Genomic DNA, 21,619 nt, shown 5'->3' with positions numbered 1-21,619 from the left:
ATAGAATTTCATAAGTTTTCCAAAAAGTACAAGATCATCGAAATTGGTGTTCGGAGCTAAAAGTTATGGCCAAAATACGACAAGGGAGCATGGGCTGTCCGAGGCACACGGGACCGTCCGGTGCACCATCTTCGGAAGCAACAATGGCTACCTTTAACGGATAGTACACGTGGCATGTCCGGTGCAGAACTGCTCTCCAACGACTATATTTGAGTTGGGGCCTATATATACTTCACCCAACCGGCCATTTGGAGGTGTGGGAGACCAAGAGACATACCCAGGCACATAGTTCACATTTTCAAGAGCTCCTACACCCAAGTGCTTAATAGAATCACTCGGTGATTAGCGTAGGTGCTTTGCGAAGTGCTTAGGTTAGTTAGTGTCACGGCCGCGACCATGTACCAGAGGGAACGAGGCCCGCGACATTTTCGGCCGGTAGCTCGATAGTGGAGACGGCGGGGAGCGTCCGAGAGGAGCCGGAAGCGGAGCACCACTTGCGCGTGGAGAAGGCCCACGACTCTCTACGGAGTCACTCGGCCGAGGTGCTTGGCCCTCGCGTGGGCTTCCCTTTGCGTAGGGACACCAACGAGGATTAGTCGGGACCTTGCGTGGTTCCGGATACCTCGGTAAAAATACTGGCGTCATCCACGAGAGTTTGCATCTCTACCTTGCTCTTTAAGCTTCTTCATTTATATTAAGCATTTAAGTTTCAATCTTGTCTTTACACTTATATAGAGTAGATTGAAACTTAGCCATTGCGGTAGAGATAGAAACACTTAGACAAAACCTAGTTTTCACATTCTAGTTTGATTATTTGCATAGGTTTTGCTCTAGGGATTTATTTGTGGCCTAGTTTAGTGAAAGTTTTAGAAGTCCTAATTCACCCCCTCTTAGGCGTCACCTGTTTCCTTCAATTGGTATTAGAGGCTGGTTTGGCTCATTTGAAACACTTTAGCTTCACCACTAAAAGAGCCGACGCTTTTCAGAGGAAGGGATGGATACCCATAGGCCACCACACTTCGACGTCACTAACTTCCCATATTATAGTGCTAGAATGGCTTGTTACCTAGAGGCTGTTGATCTAGGTGTTTGGAGAGTCACTCGTGACAGGATGAAACTCCCCAAGAATCCTGAGAAACCCACCATGAGTGAGGAAAAAGAAATTCATTTAAATGTTAGAGCCAAAAATTGCTTGTATGAATCTCTTAGCATGGATATTTTTAATCAAGTGTTTACATTGAAACTGCTAATGAGATTTGGCTAAAATTGCATGAGCTCCATGATGGCACATCCAATGTCCGTGAGCAAAAACATTGCCTAGTCTTAAATAAGTATAATTCTTTTGTTATGAAATATAATGAGCTTGTTAGAGATATGTATTCTCGTTTGAATCTAATCATCAATGAGCTCAATTTTATTGGCATAAATAAGCTAGGTTATGCAGACATTGTGAGGAAGATTATCTCCCTTCTACCACAACAAAGATATGGGAGCATCATCACTATTCTTCACAACATGGAGGATTTGAGTACAATGACCCCAACAATTGTGATTGGGAAAATCGTGGCTTTTGAAATGTCACGAAAAATGTGTCGGGGAGAGGAGCCAACTTCCTCAAGGCCATATGCTTTTGCATATGATGAAAGGATGGGTAAAAATAAGGCTCCCACTCTAAGTTCCTCGAGTGAAGAAGAGGAGGAAGAAGAAATTGATGATGGTGAAGATAATCAACCATCAACATCATCCTCCGAGGACGAAGAAACAATCCGACGCTTCGGAAAGGTAATGGGGATGATCCGCAAGATTAATCTAATGGGTGTGCTCCTGCAGGTAGAGGATCTTCTCTTTAACATTGATAGGAAAAAGCAAAGAAAGAGAGGATGCTTCGCATGCGGGGAGAAGGGCCACTTCAGGGACAACTGTCCAACTATGGTCGAACCCAAAAAGGAGAGGAGCAAAGGCAAGGCTTTAACAAGTGTCAAAACTTGGGATGATTCTTCAAGCAAAGATGAACCTCCAAGGACGCGCAGCCACCGGTCCTCATCACGCTCATCACGGTCATCACGCAAATGTCTTATGGCAAGAGGTAAATGGAGCATTCCATCCTCTAGTGATGAAAGTAGTAGTAATGATGAAGGTGAGGGAAAGCCCTCCGTAGATGAGCTTGCGGAAGCCATTAAATTTTTCCAGGATGTTTGTACTAAGCAAAAGGCTCAACTTAAAACCTTGAAAAGTAAGTTGATTAGCTCCCAAAATGATTATAAATGTTAGCTAGAAAAATTTAAAACATTTGCAAATTTGAATTGTGAGCTATCAACTAAATTTGAGCAATTAGAAACTAGTGCCCCATCCACCGCTACCGATGATGGCCTTGTTAAAAGGAATGAAAAACTTAAGGCTAAGTTAGCTAGCTCCTAAGAAGGTATTGAAAATTTGCTAGGGAAAATGGAAATTCTTAGCATACACAATAATGAGCTAACTACTAAGATAGAAAACATTGGTAGCACCCCAAGGGCATCTTTAGTTGAAATTCCTGAAATTATTAAGAAAGATGATTCTACTTCTTGCTTTGATTTAATTGATGATTCTAACCCCTGCAACAAAGTTATTGTTGAGAATATTGTTGTAGAAACATGTTCGGATGAGGTTGCAAAGGAAAATGAGCAATTAAGGCAAGAAGTGGCTAGCCTTGGCAAGGCTTTATATGACAAGAAAGGCAAAGCCAAACAAATCTAACCTCCACAGGATAACACCACTGTGGGAGTGAACAAGCCTGTGGAGGGAGAAACCGTGATTTGTAGGTTATGCCACAAGGAAGGCCATAAGTCTTTCCAATGCAAGGCGATGACTGGGGATAAGCAAAGGCAAAAGCCAACAAGCAAAATCTCCAACACCTACATCAACAAGGTGGACAAAAGGGATGCTACACCATATTTGATCATGAAGAAAAATAATGGAAAGGTGATAGCAATCAAGGCCAACAAGCAAGCCAACAAAGGAAAGGGGGCCAAACGCATATGGGTGCCAAAGGAAATAATTTCAACCATGAAAAGCACCAAGAAGGTTTAGATCCCGAAAGGGAAGTGAGTAGTCCGAAGGACGACGGGGAATTTGATGACTTGGCAAAGTTGGGATGTATATCATGGGATACATCATATTGGATCAAGTTTATTGCCAAGTGGGTTAGTGAATATTTTGGACCCAAATTTCCCAACCCATGACTAAGGTAACTAGATTTATTGTGTTCCTTATTTTTAGATATGCGTATATATTTTCTTATATCTAGTTTTACCTTTCATGCCTAGTATTTCATTTGGTACTTACTTTAGATTAACAATGCATGTATACAAGGTAAATCACATGGTAGGATTGCTCGTTCTCATTTCATATTCTTGAGCAAACCTACATGGTTTAAAATGTTTAATTAAGCACGACACATAGCTTATTTAACATCCCTAAGTAAATGACACTAATGCTTCAAAATCTTATATCCTACAATTGGTATCATTTAACTTATATGTGCCAAAGCTTGGATTATGGATAATCTGCCCCTCTTGATATCAAATCAAAGTGCATGTCTCCTACAAGTATTCAAAACTTGTATGCACACTTTCAGGGGATATTACTCTATAATCTAAGTCTTTGAGACTAATACCTGTTTTCAAGTCTATTTCATGTAGTAGTCTCATTGTAAGAAAAATGAAGTCCCCAGAGAAAGACAACAAGCTTCCACTGCAAATCTGCAAGAATTCTTGTCTCACAAGCCTACCATTTATCTTCAAATGGTTCGCATTGATTTTCAATTAGTAACTATGAGACTACATTTAGCTTAATTTTCATGACTTCTCCGATATTTAGTTACACTATATTTCATATCTTATACTTCTCATGCTGCTATAAATGCATATATTGTTGACTCATATTTTGTTACCTATGCATAAGGGAAGTTAGTCTATTCAAATCATGTCTTGCACCTCCATTTCTCACATGCTTTTTCCTAATTAGAAGATCTCTATCAGGGGGAGTTTTTCTTCGTCTCTAAAGGGGAGAAAGTTCTTTCTAAAGGAGAACACTCATTTAGGGGGAGTAACAATTTGGTGCTTTAACTGGTATTAATTGACAAATACTTTACAAGGACAAGTCTTATTTGCTTCCTACATGCTTTTAATGTCTTCCTTTTTGGTGGTTGATGCCAAAGGGGGAGAAGTTGTAGGGACCAAAGCAATGAAAATATTATCAAACACCAAACACCACCAAATTAAAAAATTTCATCCTTCAAGTGGTTTTGGCTCTTTGGTCTAAAATAGTAAGTAAGTGAATTATGGAGTTAGGGGGAGGCTTAAGTCCATAATCTCACTCTATGGGGACAATCATGCATCCTAGCAAACAGATTGCATATTTTCATTCAAATGTTTGTTATATTTGCTTGCTTTGGCTGTGTTGTCATCAATCACCAAAAAGGGAGAGATTGTAAGGAAAATGGACCCCAGGCCATTTAGCTCAATAGGTTTTGGTGTTTGATGATCAACATAACCTGTGGACTAATGTATTTCCCAAGTGTTTGTGTGTTGTAGTTCACAGGATGTGAAGTGGATTGGACTGAGGCTCTAAGGATGCAACACCTCAGAGAAGACATTATAAGACCCTTATAAGACATTACAAAGTCATAATGAAGACACTTTATACATGCTAAGAGTCCAACACATCAAAAAGTAGAAGTGAGATACAAAGATACAAAAACAAAAGTGAAGTTGACAAAGTTGAGAGGAAGGGCTGACTGAATTGGAAGTGTTTCACAAAATCAAATCTACTCAAACTGACATGGCTTCAACTCTGAGATGTAGATAATTTTATAAGCTTTACAAGAAGTCCAAGATCATCAAAATCGGAGTTCGGAGCTAAAAGTTATGCCCACAATACGAAGTCGAAATTGCTGAAAAAACTGCAGCAGCATATGGGATGTCCGGTGCACATCGGACTGTCTGGTGTGCCAAATTTTCTCAAATTGGTATTACTCCAACTCTGGGATGTAGAGAATTTCATAATCTTTCCAAAAAGTACAAGATCATCGAAATCGGAGTCCGGAGCTAAAAGTTATGGCCAAAAATACGACAAGTGAGCATGGGCTTTCCGGTGCACACCGAACCGTGCGGTGCGCCATCTTCAGAAACAACAATGGCTACCTTTAACGGCTAGTACATGTGGCATGTCCGGTGCACCACTAGATAGTCCGGTGTACCTGTCTGGTGCGCTGCAGAAAGCTGCAGAACTGCTCTCCAACGGCTATATTTGAGTTAGGGCCTATATATACTTCACCCAACCGACCATTTGGAGGTGTGGGAGCCCAAGAGACATACCAAGGCACATAGTTTACATTTCCAAGAGCTCATACACCCAAGTGCTTAATAGAATCACTCGTTGATTAGCGTAGGTGCTTTGCGAAGTGCTTATGTTAGACCGCTCTAGCGCTTGCTCTAGGTGAATCCTAGTTAGTTGAGTGAGTTTAGATAAACCACACAACTCCTCGCTCTTGCGCGAGTCGTTGTAATTGTACCAAGTGGGGCAAGAGGCTTTCGAGACCATGACAACCGTGTTTGTGTCACGGCCGCCACCGTGTACCAGAGGGAACGAGGCCCGCGGTGTTTTTGGTCGGTAGCTCGATAGTGGAGACGGCGGGGAGTGTCTGAGAGGAGCCGGAAGCGGAGCACCACTTGCGCATGGAGAAGGCCCACGACTCTCTACAGAGTTACTCGGCCGAGGTGTTTGGCCCTCGTGTGGGCTTCCCTTTGTGTAAGGGCACCAACGAGGATTAGTCGGGACCTTGCTTGGTTCCGAATACCTCAGTAAAAATACCGGCGTCATCCACGAGAGTTTGCATCTCTACCTTGCTCTTTAAGCTTCCGCATTTATATTAAGCATTTAAGTTTAAATCTTATCTTTATACTTATATAGAGTAGATTGAAACTTAGCCATTACGATAGAGATAGCAACACTTAGACAAAACCTAGTTTGCACATTCTAGTTTGATTATTTGCATAGGTTTTGCTCTAGGGATTTATTTGCGGCCTAGTTTAGTGAAAGTTTTAGAAGTCCTAATTCACCCTCCTCTTAGGCGTCACGTGTTTTCTTCACAACTAATCACAGAAATACTCATGGAAGCACATTAGTCTTAGCTTTGGCATAAGAAGAATAAGAAATATGCATTTGTACCAAATGAAAGAGACATGATCAACGGTATATAAATGAGCATTGTTTCAATTAAAGTTTTGAGAATCTAAGATGTTTAGCTCATTCCTAAGCTTGCTAAAAGTCTTTTTATCAAGTGGCTTGGTAAAGATATCGACTAATTGGTTGTGAGTGCTAACATAAGCAATTTCGATATCCCCTTTTGTTGGCTATCTCTCAAAAAGTGATACATGATGTCTATGTGCTTAGTGTGGCTGTGTTCAACAGGATTATCCGCCATGCGGATTGCACTGTCATTATCACATAGGAGAGGGACTTTGCTCAACTTATAGCCATTGTCCCTAAGGTTTGCCTCATCTAGAGTAATTGTGCACAACAATGTCCTGTAGCAATATACTCAGCTTCGGCGGTGGATAGGGCTAATATGTTTTGTTTCTTTGAAGCCCAATACACCAGGGATCTTTCCATAAACTGACACATCCCTGATGTGCTCTTCCTGTCAATTTTACATTCAGCATAATCGGCATCGGAATACCCAATTAGATCAAAGGTAGATCCCTTGGGGTACCATAGCCCAAACTTAGGAGTGTAAACTAAATATCTCATGATTCTTTTCATAGCCCTAAGGTGAACTTACTTAGGATTTGCCTAGAACCTTGTACACATGCATACGGAAAGCATAATATCTGGTCGAGAAGCACATAAATAGAGTAAAGAACCTATCATCGACTGATATACCTTTAGATCTACGGATTTACCTCCCATGTCGAGGTCAAGATGCCCATTTGTTCCCAAGGTTGTCTTGATGGGTTTAGCATTCTTCATCCCAAACTTCTTGAGTATGTCTTGAATGTACTTAGTTTGGCAGATGAAGGTGCCCTCTTGGAGTTGCTTGATTTGAAAACCAAGGAAATACTACAACTCCCCCATCATTGACATCTCAAATTTCTGTATCATAATCCTACTAAACTATTCACAAGATGACTTGTTAGTAGACCCAAAGATAATATCATCAACATAAATTTGGCATATAAACAAGTCTTTAGCAATTGTTTTAGTGAAGAGCGTAGGGTCTGCTTTACTAACTTTGAAGCCATTAGTGATAAGAAAGTCCCTCAGACATTCATACCATGCTCTTGGGGCTTGCTTGAGCCAATAAAGCGCCTTTGAGGGCTTATAAACATGTGTATGATACTCACTATCTTCAAAGCCAGGGGGTTGCTGAATATATACCTCTTCCTTGATAGGGCCATTGAGGAAGTGTAACACTATAAAAACCATCAATTAAAAATAATGCATTTAGTTATTAATGGTAATTATGGCAATAAATTTTTCATTCAAGTGTTTGTTATTTATTTGCATTTGGAATAATTTTTTATTGTTCATGATTGATTTTGAATATTTAATAGTATTTCTTCTATATCAAAAAATCCAATTAATTAATATAAAAATATTGTTCAAAAAAATATATAATAAATATTTTAGTTATAAATAGTTTTGGAATAATTATTAGGATTTATGAATTATTTAAAAGTATATTTATTTACATAAAAAAGAAAAGAAAAAAAAGAAAACGAAAAACCCTAACCTAACCCAAACCCTAAGGCCCACCAGGGCCCATTAGCGCGCGCCCTCCTCCCCTACCTTCCAGCCACCGCCGCTAGGGGAAATTCTCCCCTTTCCCCTGCCGCGCGGGCCCCACCCGCGCCCTTCTCTCTTCCCTCCTCCCTGCTCTCACCCGACTCCAGCCGCCAGGGCCGCCTCGCGCCCAGGCCACAACGCCCAGGCCGCCGCGCCGCCATCGCACCCAGCATCGAGCCGCCAGGAACCCGAGCGCCCACTCGCTGCCCCGCGCGCCGCACTGCACCCGGCCTGCTGCGCCTGCATGCCCCGAGCCGCCCTGCGCACCCAGCCGACGCCTTGTGTCCGCGCCCGACGCCTGACCGCGCCAGGAGCCAGAAACTGCCGCAGTCGTTTCTCTTTCCCCCCCTCTGTTCCCCTTCTCCCTCCCTCCATGAAGACCTCTATGAATGCCATCAATGGAGTTGATGCCGGCCGTTACTCTCTCTCCCGGTGCCCCTCTCTTCCTCTCCTCTCCCTCTATAAATTGGACATGGATCTCCCTCTCTTCCTTCCCTACCCGACGACGAACTCCCTCTCTCTCTCTCTCTCTCTCACGTGCTCCTCAATCCCTTGCTCACCGCCGACCGCCTCGCCGGAGCTTGTACCTCGCCGTCCGAACACTCACCGACGATCGCGCCTATTCCCTGTCCGCCAAGCCCTCCTTGCTCGTCGACCTCCATTCATGCGCATGAACAAAAGCTCCAAGGTAGAAGAAGGCAAATTTGCGATTTAGCCCCTGGTTTGCAAATTTAATTAATTTCGGGATATGTGTATACGTGTATGATTTTAGAGATTTTTGATGTATACGTGTAGCCATGTGTATGATTTTATAATTTTAAAAATGAATATTGTCACTATTCACTACCTCGGTGATTTTCATACTAGAATACGTTTACAATTAAACCTCGCTCTAGCACATGGAATGATATTGGTTAGTATTGATATAAGTATAATTTTATTGTTATAAAAAATAGAAGAAATACTAGGCCACGTATTCCCGGTCAAATTAATATATAGATTTTTACTATTCATGATAAATGTGTTCATAAGTTTAGCACTTAATTACTTAGAATTAGTAAAATATTTATCTATGTCATAATAACCATGAATATGTTATTAAAAGTCCCATTTAGTAATTTACAATTAATCCTTAGTATATTAATATCAGAAGAATTATAAATAAACAATTTTTAGTTATACGTATAAATTCTATTTAGAAAAGAAAGGAGGAAACCGAAAGAGTAGTGTTGGGGGCCTTCCTCTTCCGAAGGTCCTCAAAAACTTAACCAATATGTTTCTCAGTATAACACTGTTACAGGAGGTTTCAGCTTTGAGATGAAGGTGTGCATAATATGAAGGTGCGATTTGAAGTAAGGGTGAATGGGCGCCGAAACTGTGGCTGAAGGACCTTCGGCTTAGCATGATAACGATGGTGAAGGATGGAACCGACTTAACGGAGAAAAGACCACCTAGTCCCTGATAGTTTGCTTTATGATCAACAGTAAATGTGAAGGACATGAATGTAATTTTGTCTAGGCTGCGTCCTGTGCCTATAAATAGATGAATAGTAACACCGTACTGTTCACGTTGAATTGCAATCACTCTCGCGTCACTCTCGCATTCTCACCTTCTAGCAAGCCGAAGGTATAAATGTAATATAAATACCATTGATGTTTTTCCATGTTTGTAAAATGAGAATATAAATAATCTAATGATTTATGATGATTATCTATATTCTTTTATGTTTTGTATGTCTCTATTTACATTCGTCCACTGAAATGATGAAGGTATGCCCTTCATGACTTCGTCTGAAGATCATTATATCCTGAGAGAAATAATGCTTCGAAGGACAAAGGTCTCTAATCATTAACAATTGTGTTGCTTTGTTCTTGATGTATAGCATCCGAGAACAAGGACCAACAAGTAGAATTTATAATAATGTTAAAATGACTTAATTAGGCGCTCATACTTTTCTAATAAAGAAAATGATAGTTATGTTGATAAACATAAGTTTCTTACTAAGGAATTAGATAATTTGTTTCTAGTTTAAATTGACCTTTTAATAGATATCATGTTTTTAATTTAACAATGTTCTTTATAGATGTTTAGGTATGGATTTCTTAAATAAAAAATTTTAAAGAAACTGTAGACCATATGTTTCCTAATAAAAATAAAAGATAAATATATGTCCAATTACATTTCTCATAGAACTTAACTTAATCTTATATTCAAGTTCTTATAAATGATGATATATTATGTCTCACAATGTTTAAAAGTAATATAGGGTTCTTTTTTCTAATATGGACGTTAAAATGGATTAATTAGTGTCATTGCTTTTATAAACTAAAATGATAGTTTATACATTTTTCCTTTCAACTTATTTAGGTCATATGTTCCTAAATTGAAACTAAATATAATCAATAGAATATTTATATTTTCTCACAATTTATTAATTAGACTTACATTTCAATTTACCCATAACTAGTAATATAAGCGTGATTAATCCGTTCATCACATTGAATCCATATTATTTATATATATCATTTAGTTTTCCCTAAAGGATAAAATAAAGAAATTAGTGTTCATGTTCTTTTTATAATTAAAATGTTAGTTTACATATTGTTTTGTATATAGCTTTCTTAATAAAGAATATTGTTTAGGACATGTTCTCAAGTGCTATGGGTTAAGAACAAAGCAACACAAAATGTTAAATGTTAATGCCCTTCGTCCATCGAAGCATTATTTCCCTTAGGATATAATGATCTTTAGACGAAGGTCATGAAGGACATACCTTCATCATTGTAGTATATGTTAAAATAGAAGAAGAAACATATGGCATATAAGAAACAACATAAATGATCATATGACATTATTGATTAATTTTTATTATATAATCATAAAAAAACAGGAACAATATTGAATTACAAAAGTACCTTCGGCTTGTTAGAAGGTAAAAGGGTACAAGCGTGACGCAAAAGCAGGTCCAACTCAGCGTGAACAGTACATGGGTACTGTTCATCTATTTATAGGCACAGGACGCAGCCTATGAGAAATTACAGTTATGCCCTTTACATTTATTATTGACTTGTAGATAAATCTATAAGGACTAAACAACCTTTTCCCCTTTAAGCCGGTTCCTTTTTCTGCGATTGAGCCGAAGCTCACTTGAGCGTAGCTTCGGAGCAGCGGCAACCTTCGTCATGACCATGCTCCTCCCATCGTGTATGCTTTTATCCTGAGTCCGAAGGTACCTGTCCATAAGCCATACTTGGAAGACATTGTTAAATTACGTTTTGAGGACCTTCGGAGGACGAAGGCCCCTAACAGTAGGCCCTCACAGTATTAATTTGTTTAAGATGACGAATTCAGACTGCGACATGGATGAAGGCCTTAAGCCGAAGGTCCGAAAAAACACCTTCCCTTTGCTAGAATAGCAGCAGTTAATGACAGACGGGACCCTCCAACTCGGGGCGCACCAAGCGTATAAATAAGTACTCACCCTGACCACATTTGGTACGCTGTTTGTGCCACTTGCTTTATTTGCTCAATTTTATAGCTCTTGCTCACCAACGCTTGCTTTGTTTCTCAAGCTTTCTAAGCTTCGGCTTGGAGTACACGTTTTCGTCATTTCCGAAGAAAGATGTCTCAAGACAAGAAAGTTGTTGCTGAGACAAAGCTAACTGAGGAGGAGAAGCTTTTTGAGCAGTAGAAGGCTGTGAATCCTTATATAGCTGGGTTTTTAGAATCAATGGCAAAATCGAATACAGAAAAAATTACAAAGGAGATACTGGAGGGCCTTTCTGAAGATACTGGTGACAGTGACAATTATGATGCCGAAATTGGGGGTGAGGATTCCGAAGATCGACCGTGGAGGCCAAGCCATGTAATTTTTGGTAAGTCGAGCATCAAGCAAAGTCACCTTGAGAGTATGAGGGGGAGGTACTTTCGAGATATTTCTATTGTGTGGGCTGGTGAAGACAATAACACTTCTGCGCTTGAGGAGAATGAAGTTGTGATTTTCCGAAGCTTCTTTAAAGCTGGGCTTCGGTTCCCACTGAGCAGGTTTGTAGTGGAGGTGCTGAAAACCTTCCAAATTTTCCATCATCAACTAACCCCCGAAGCCATATTGAGGATGGGAGTCTTCGTCTGGGCAACAAGAAGCCAAGGGGTAGAGCCCAGCGCAAAATGCTTCTGCAGCATGCACGAACTCACGTATGAGACGAAGGCCACGGGGAAAGAACAGTATCACAACTACTTCGGTTGTTACGGGTTTATCGCCTGTCCCAACACAAGTTACCCAGTGTCAACATTTCGGAAGAGGTGGCCAGGGAATTGGATGGAAGAATGGTTTTATGTGAAGAACGACTTAGTGGCGAGGGAGGATGTTAAGGAGGTTATTATGCGCCACATTTGGTCCCGCTTCGGCCTTCGAAGGCCGAAGGTTGAAATCGATGAAGTCGTCGAAGCATGCCGAAAGGCCTTTGGTACTGTCTGTTTTTTCATTGGTACAAGAGATTTAATCCAAGAGCATATAGCTTTCAGAGTATGGCTACTTGTAGAGGATTGGGAGATGCCGACGGAGACTGTCACCGTATCTAGCGAAGGTGACTTGGTTCGACTAAAATACACCTTCAGATATGGAGATAAATTTGATGAACCAAATGACGACTGGCCGAAATGTATTGAATCTATAAGCGATGAATTGCTTGGGCCATATTCCAAAGCAGAAGATAATGCATTATCCACATCCTTCGGGGGCCGAGGAAAAAAGAGATTGAATAGAGTTTTTGATGCTATTGGTTTTGTTTACCCCGACTACAGCTACCCGCTGCGGGGACGGGGAAAGAAGAGGAAAGTTGCTACTTTGGCCAAGATTGCTGCTTCAGCCACTCCAGATGAGCCCGCGCCGAAGAGCGAAAAGTTGAAAGTCCTTACCCATCGGCCACGTTATATTGAGCCGGCCGTGGTGCCTGAGTTTGGTGGGGAGACTTCTTCAGCTGCTGAACCAAAGGAGCCCATTCCTCCTACGCAAAAGGCTGAAGAACCGGCTACCATGCCGAAGGCGCCCTCAGCCGATCAAGCTGAGTCAAAGACTGGTAGAGATAAAGCCGAGGAGCCAAAAACTGAAGGAACAAAAATGTTAGAAATTTTAAGCCCTTCGGCGGAAGTAACAGTGCCGAAGGCACAAAAAAGTCTTGCGGCAACTCCGAAAAGAAGAAGGATGGCAAATGTACTAGACGTGCTGGAAACAGTAAAGGCTTTAAGCTATACTCCTTCCAGGAAAATTGCCGAGGCTTAAAAAATGCGAACCGAAGCTGAAACAAAGCCGGCCGAAATCGAAGCTGCAGTAAGCCAAGCTAGTGCCGAAGCTGGGCCTTCAGAGCTTGCCGAGAAAAAACCTTCAGAAATTGAAGAGAAAGTAACAGAAGAAAAAGCCTCAGAGCAAACTTCGCCTGAAAAGGTTGCTATTCCTGCTCCCGAAGCTTTCGAAGAGAGCATTGATTATATCATCCGCCATGCTTCGGGAATGATGCTTTCTTCGGAAGAAAAACGAGAAGCTCACCATTATGCCCAAAAACTAAAGTACCCGAAGGGGGCACTGGTGTTTAATGGCAGCGGAGAAGAAGATTTTTTATACTGTCTCCCGGATAACAAAGAGATATCCGTCAGCCGGGGAGATAGGAAGAAGCTTCGGATTCCCAAAGTTAGAAGATGGCCTCTCAGTATTGTCAAAGGATGAATTAGCTGACAGTTTAGCATATAATAGCATAAAGGTATTAAAATCAATTTTTGTATTTGAAAATGAATTATTTGTTTATGCTTAATATTATACTCCTCTTGAAGGGCTTGATCCTTAGTAATGCCCTCAGGGCACAGAAAAATATCAAAGATGAAGGGTGTACAATAGCTCTGAACAACCTTCGCTCAGAGGTAATTGAACTAAGGAACGAAGGCCTTGAAAAGGATAAAATATTAATTTCATTGGTAAACAAAATAAAAGAAGACGAAGCCAGTTCCAAAGCTCAAGATGAGGCCCTGAAGAGTGAAATTGAAGATCTTCGGAGACATATAGCTGAGGCCAAAGTAAAATGCGCTGTTGCTGAAGCTGATCGAGATGCCAGCGAATACTGGAAAAATTATTTTGAAAAGACAGTTGCAGAGCTTCGGGCATCGAAGGAAAGGTGTTTTGAAAAATCTGTGGGATGCGTGAAAAAGATGAAGACTAGCTTCGCAAACCTGGGCGCCTACTCAAACGAAGACAACTTTTATACTAGGCGACCCTGAGGGCGTTATCGAGTGGATCAGTGGAGAAACCGAAACATTTGAGGAGATCTTAAGTGATCGTGGGGACGTCTGCGCCTTCTCTGGCACGAGAGGAGTTGCAGCCATCCTGGAGAAGGCGGGTTGCGAACATGTTAAAACCTTGGCCCAGGCCGAAGCTGCCTTCTCTGTTGACGACACGAAGGACCCCTCGGCCAAAGCAAGTTTATTGGGCAGCAAATTTTTCACTGATATTTGGGACAATGGCGGGCGAGAAATGGCTCATGAAATAATGAAGAAGAGCAAAAAAGATATCCACAACTCTCGAGAAGCAGCGAAGAAAGCTGAGAAAGCTGAGAAAGCTGCAGAACTTGAGAGACGGATAGGTATTGTTTAATGGCTTGTAGCTTTGGTGTTTGTTTTCAAGGCTTCAAACTGATTGATTTTTTCTATCGCAGCTGAGCTACCTGCTCCACCGGAGCCGTTCGACCCCCTAGCTGACTCGGAGACAAAGAAAGCGATAGAAATCATTAATATGGCCGAAGCTATTGTCGATGAAGTTGTTACCAAACTGCTTAACGAAGCTGCAGAAAAAGTTCTGAAGGAAGAAGAGTAGCTATTGTAAAAACATTTCTAGGATATTAATGTAACATTTGCTGAACTATGTTTGTAATATTTGCATGTAATATGTGGATTGTTTGTAATTCAGTTCTTTGCGATGCATGAAACTTTATATACATACCGTTTTTGAGCCTTCGACGAAAAAACACCTTCCCTTCTTTTCATGCTTCGTAAAGAAGAGTTTTTATGCCTCGTAAGAATCATCCACACTTTGTTAAAACATCAATGCTTCGTGAACAATAGATCCCTTCTTCCACATCAGAACTGATGTAGCTGTAATTCTCAGCTTATTTTGTGCCTTGGCATCTTTTCATTTTTTGTAAAGCATTCTTCGAAGATTGGCTTCATTTCCAATTGATGTTATTGATGTGATATGATGTATGATGTGATGCTATGCGATGTGATGCGATGATATGATGCAAAGAATGATGCTAATGCTGAAGACACATACTCATGCTGAAACACAATCTCTATGTCCCCTTAGGAACCATCAAAATCTCTTTGTCGTTTATTTTTCGGCTTCGCCGCTTATTTTTTGGTGTAAGTTCTGCATCCCCTTAGGAACGCCTTTTGAACTTCTTTACCTTCTATTTCGGCGGTATTCGCGTTGACTTTTCGCGCTTCGCCTTATATTTCAGCGGTATTTGGTTCTGCATTCCCTTTGGAACGACTTTTGAGCAGAAAACTTACACTGCGCTCCCTTGGGAACTACTTTTTGTAGCTTCGACAAACTTACGCTGCGCTCCTTAGGAACAACTTTTTGTAGCTTCGGTAAAACTTGTAATTCGACTTTTAGCTCTGCATTCCCTTAGGAACGACTTTTAAGCTTCAATAGTTTTTGAGCTTCGTGAGCCTGTGGGAGAGATATATTTCACTATGACAAGAACGAAGTTATTACAATAAATTAAAAATGACAAGAAGACTAGATTTACATTGATTGTTCCTTATTAAAAAGAAAATGACAATGAATGCAAAGATGCTTCAGAGGTAGGATATCTCTCAATAGATGTGTTTTGATTCTGGCACAGTACTGTTGACTATGCGAGCATCGGATTCCTCCCTAAGATCTCGCTGCTGATGAGTCTGATGGCTCCCTTTAGGCTGCTGACCTCGTGAATAGGCAGGTTGTAGTGGCGGCGGAGGTGGAAGCTGTGGCCAAGAAGCCTGTGGCTGACTTGCCGAAGCAACAGAAGCTGCAGGATGGTTACCCACATATTCTGGTATGTAGGGTGAGTGACACGAAGCAGTGTGCAGGACCTGCTTCGGTTGACTTTGCCGGGCTTCGGCTTCTGCGATCTCCTTCTGCTTTTGGATGGTGATTTGGCACATTCTTATAGTATGGCCCTTGTCTTCACCACAAAATAGGCAGTAGATCTTCCTGGGCTGGTCCCCATATCTTCCTCCAAAGCCCCTGGCGCCTCTGCCTCTTGGAGCTGGCGGCCGAAAAGAGCTTTGTTGCTGCCCCAAAGATTGTGAAGTGTACTGCGGCCTCTGCAACTGACTTCCTCTATCATCACTCTGAGTGGAGTTGTCAATTGACCTGACATGCCTCGGGTGGATTCTTCCTCTGAAGCCCCTGGTCATCTCAGAGAACCTGTAAGCTTCCTCCCTTCTTTGGCGGAAGTCATTGTCAGTCCTAATGTACTCATCCATCTTTTGAAGCAGCTTCTCTAGAGTCTGTGGAGGCTTTCTAGCGAAGTACTGGGCAGTAGGTCTGGATGAAGCCCCTTAATCATGGCCTCAATGAAAATTTCATTGGGCACTGTAGGCGCTTGTGCTCTCAGACGCAAGAACCTTTGGACATATGCCTAGAGATACTCCTCATGATCTTACGTGCACTGAAACAGGGTCTGAGCTGTGACTGGCTTCGTCTTAAAGCCTTGGAAACTTGTCACTAGCATATCTTTGAGTTTCTGCCATGAAGTAATAGTATCTGGCCGAAGAGAAGAATACCATGTTTGAGCCACATTCCGGACTGCCATGACGAAGGACTTGGCCATAACGGCTGCATTGCCTCCATACGAAGATATAGTTGCTTCATAACTCATAAAAAACTGCTTCTGATCTGAATGCCCATCATACATGGGAGCTGAGGTGGCTTGTATGATGGGGGCCATGGGGTAGCCTGCAGTTCTGCTGCCAAGGGAGAAGCATCATCAAAGGTAATGGTATCATGATTAAAGTCATCATACCATCCATCCTCGTTGAACAAGCCTTCTTGATGAAACTCCCTATGTTGGGGCCTTTGATCTAGTTCGTCTTGAGCAAGATGGCGCACTTCTTCAGTGGCTTCGTCGATCTGCTTTTGAAGATTAGCAAGTCAGGCCATCTTCTCCTTCTTCCTTTGTACTTGTTGATGAATTATCTCCATGTTTCAGATTTCTTGGTCCAACTCCTCCTGGAGTGTTGGACTAGTGGCCTTCCTCTTCTGGCTTCGGGCTTCTCGGAGAGAAAGGATCTCCTGATTTGGGTCCAGGGGCTATAGTGCGGCAGCCCCTGGCGCTGAAGCTTTCTTCGGTGGCATGACGAAGGTCAGTGCTTGCCGAAGGTGGTCGAAAAAGGGTTCACCGGAGGTGGGCGCCAGTGTTGGGGACTTGTTCTCAAGTGCTATGGGTTAAGAACAAGGCAACACAAAATGTTAAATGTTAATGCCCTTCATCCATCGAAGCATTAATTCCCTTAGGATATAATGATCTTTAGATGAAGGTCATGAAGGACATACCTTCATCATTGTAGTATATGTTAAAATAGAAGAAGAAACATATGGCATATAAGAAACAACATAAATGATCATATGGCATTATTGATTCATTCTTATTGTATAACCATAAAAAACAGGAACAATATTCGGCAAATATCGGTCGGGGGCACTTCTCTTCGGTGGCGTCGATGACGAAAAGTTCGGCTGTGTCCGGGATCATACCGGAGCAAAGGTTATTGGTACTCTATCAAAGAGTATTGGTTTCCCGAAGCTCGAGACGGACATTAGCCGCTACCGACGACAGCACATCGTCGGTAGTTTATTCTATTCCAATTTCAAGGTAAACAACTTTTCTTTAACTTTTATTATTTCAATAACAAAGATGTTTTCTAACAAAGGATGTTTGTGCGCAGAGTATGCTTTTGAGTAAAGCTTTGAAAATGCAGCAAGATTTAGACGATAAAAAACACGAAGTTATAATTGAGAGTTTAGAAAGCAAAATAAAAGACCAAACAACTGCTCTTGAAAAGAAGGACTTCGAGCTTCAGACAACCGAAGGCTTATTGGCAGAAGCTGAAGCTAAAATAGCAGAACTAAATACAAATCTTCTCTCCCAGTCAGAAAGCTTCGAACAAGAAAAGCAGAAGCTTAATGCAAAATTTGAGGCCGAGGTCCAAAAAAGTTCAGATTTGCAAAAATCATTGACAGGGCTTCAAAACAAATATCTGGAGTTCAGTAATCGATGTATACAACGACTGAAACAAGTCTTCTATTCGGTTGGAGCCAGCAGCGAGAAATTTAATCCTTCGACTGAAGACCTGCCAGGGGCCTTCGAACATATCGAAGGTGAAATTGATGACCTTGATGAAGTTATAGCTGGACATGGTGACTTTTGTGCCCTGGTAGCTTCTCGGGGCACAACTGTCACCTTTCTGAAATCTGGCTGCGAACATGGAAAGGTTGCCAATAGACCCAATTTCAGTTTATCACCAGCAGATCTGGAGAATATTCCCAACCTTGCCCGAAGCATAGCAAATAGATTTATAAAACTGGTATGGACAAAGGGTGGACGAAGCATAGCTGGTGATGAAGCTCGGAGTCATCTTAAACCGGTAACAAAATCATACCTTGTGCTTACCTCTTCCTTCAAACTTGAATCTTCCTTACAATACTTTAATATATACAGGATGACGAAGCCGACGAAGCTGAAGAGTAAGAAGACGAAGCCGAAGCTCAACAGATGACGAAGCCGAAGCCGAAGCTCAATGGATACTAATGAAGCTTGAATAGATAACTGTAGAAAAAACTCTAAGAACTCTTGTAATAATCTTTGTAAAGAATAATGTAATTAAATTGTACTCTAAACTTTGTCCATACCTTGTAATATATTCTTACCTTTCCGTCAATGTATAAAGTGCTTCGATGTGAACGAACTTAGCATTTTTGAGCCGAAAGCGAAAAACACCTTCCCTTCTTTTCGTACACAGTGAAGCATAAAACTGCTTCTTTTTCTTTTTGCTGAAGCCTTAACTTTAGAGCCGAAGCAACTGGTTGTGTTATGATGATGATGATCCTATGTATGTCTAAATGAATGTTTATGAATGCAAATGTATGAAGTAATGTACCGTGCAAATGAATGTCCAAACACACGCATACGAAGCCACAACCATAGCCTTCATTCCCTTAGGAATAATCAAAGTTTCTTTGCCGTTTATTTTTCGGCTTCACCGCTTATTTTTTGGTGTATCAGCGCTGACTTTTCACTGTAAGTTCTGCATTCCCTTAGTAACGTCTTTTGAACTTCTTCGCCTTCTATTTCGGCGGTATCGCGTTGACTTTTCGTGCTTCGCCTTATATTTTGGCGAAATCAGCGTTGACTTTTCGCTGTAAGCTCTGCATTCCCTTAGGAATGACTTTTGAGCAGAAAACTTGCATTGCGCTCCCTTAGGAACGACTTTTTGTAGCTTCGTCGTGCTCTGCATCCCCTTAGGGACGTCTTTCGAGCTTCTCCCTGTTTTTTTTCTTTTTGCACTCGATGGTGCATGCTCAGCTTTTACATTTACATTTTTGGGGGATATTGCTCTTGTAGAGCTGAAATAAAAAAGAGAAATTACATACTATGGCCCCATTAAAAACCTTTCTCCCCCTTTAGAAAGGAAAAGGGTGCCATAGGAAAAAATAAAAAGACTACATCAAACTATACATAATATCGCCGAAGCTCATCTGCATTCCAAGATCTAGGATTGTCGTTGCCGTCCATATCCTTCAATCTGTAAGAACCGGGTCTTGACAAAGATACTACCAGAAAAGGTCCTTCCCACTTCAACTGTAGCTGGGTTGGCAACTCTCCGAAGTACCAAGTGCCCTGGCTTGATGTTTTTTAACCGAACTTTTCTGTCACACCATTTTATTGTCTCGGCTTGATATTTATTGATGTTTTCCACAGCCTGAAGCCTGATCCCTTCTATAGCATCTTTTGCCACAGAATAATCAGCTTCGTCTTCTGCCAAAGCCACTATTCTTATTGATCATGCTTTAGCTTCTTCTGGGGTTATTGCTTTGTCACCAAACAATAATTTGAATGGTATAAAGCCTGTTGACCTTGATATTGTTGTGTTGTGGCTCCACACCACTTTGATCAATTCATCTGGTATAAAGCCTGTTAACTTCATTATTCCCATCATTATAATGCCATTAGCTCTTTCAACAAGTCCATTTGACTCTGGATGTCTGACCGATGCAAAATGAATCTTCGTGCCAATTTGTCCACAGAACTCTTTGAAGCTTCAGCATCGAACTGTGTTCCGTTGTCCACAGTAATAGCCTTCGGCACTCCGAAGCAACAAACAATATTTTGCTAGAAAAATTTCTGAACAGTGATTGTTGGGGGTACGCTTCGTAGCCGAAGATCCTAAAGAAATGAACACCTTCGGCAGATCCTCTCCAAAGTAGCGCCGAAGTTAGCGACTATAAAGCTTCGGCACAGTGATATGTCTCAAGACGAAGGGGTGAACCGACTTAAAGATGAAATGACTTAAAGACCCATAATATTCTGTGTCATTATTGTAGTTCATTGTAAAGGGTATAAATGTAATTATATACAGGCTGTCAACTGTGCCTATAAATAGGTGAACAGTACCCCTGTACTGTTCACGTGCTTTCCTATAATCACGCATTGGGCATTTGTTTTTGCTTCACGCTGGTATTTTTGCTTTCCTTCAAGCCGAAGGTACATTTGTAATTTGTTATCATTTTTACAATAATGAAATAGAAATAAGTTAATAATGATAATCATGTGTTTAAATTATTTTACATATTTTTTACCCTTCCTCATTATTTGTCGTGTTTATGATGGTATAACCTTCATAACCTTCGTCCGGAATCCATTATATCCTGAGGGAAATAATGCTTCGAAGGACGAAGGACTATAACATTTAACAATTTCTATGTTGCCTTGTTCTTGATTCATAGCATTTGAGAACAAGTCCCCAACATTGGCGCCCACCTCCAGTGAACTCACTTCCACTTTTTTGAGCTGATGGTTTCGATCAAGAATCAAGCTGGAACTGCTTCGGCTCCGAAGCTGGTTCTCCCGATAACAGTCGGTTCATGCTTAGAGCCGGCCAACAAGAAACAGAAGAAGGAGGCACAGAGAAGAGTACAACATGTAGGGGTACAAGGACCCTTCATCAAATCAAGATGGTCTCACATTCCAATTACTTTTTCTCAAGAGGATCTTCAGCTCAAGGATTACCCACACAATTATGCTATGGTTATCTCTTGTGTGATCAAAGGATTTCTGGTCCATAATGTTTTGGTTGATACAGGCAGTGTAGCTGATATCATATTTGCTAAGGCCTTCAGACAGATGCAAGAGCCCGAAGACAAGATCCATGATGCCACACATCCCCTTTGTGGCTTCGGAGGAAGACAGATTGTAGCACTCGGAAAAATCACAATGCCAGTAACCTTCGAATATATCAACAACACAAGGACTGAACAAGTTGTATTCGATATTGTTGACATGGAATACCCTTACAATGCAATCATTGGTCGTGGTACTCTCAATGCCTTCGAAGCAATTCTTCATCCAGCATATCTTTGCATGAAGATACCTTCAGACCAAGGACCCATTGCTATTCATGGAAGTCAGGAAGCTGCCAGAAGGGCCGAAGGAAACTGGACAGACTCAAAAGCAATCCATAACATAGATGGAGCTGACGCTTG

Source organism: Zea mays, chromosome 4, assembly GCF_902167145.1.
Source record: "Zea mays cultivar B73 chromosome 4, Zm-B73-REFERENCE-NAM-5.0, whole genome shotgun sequence".
Lineage (NCBI taxonomy): Eukaryota > Viridiplantae > Streptophyta > Magnoliopsida > Poales > Poaceae > Zea > Zea mays.
This window is presented reverse-complemented; position numbering follows the sequence as displayed.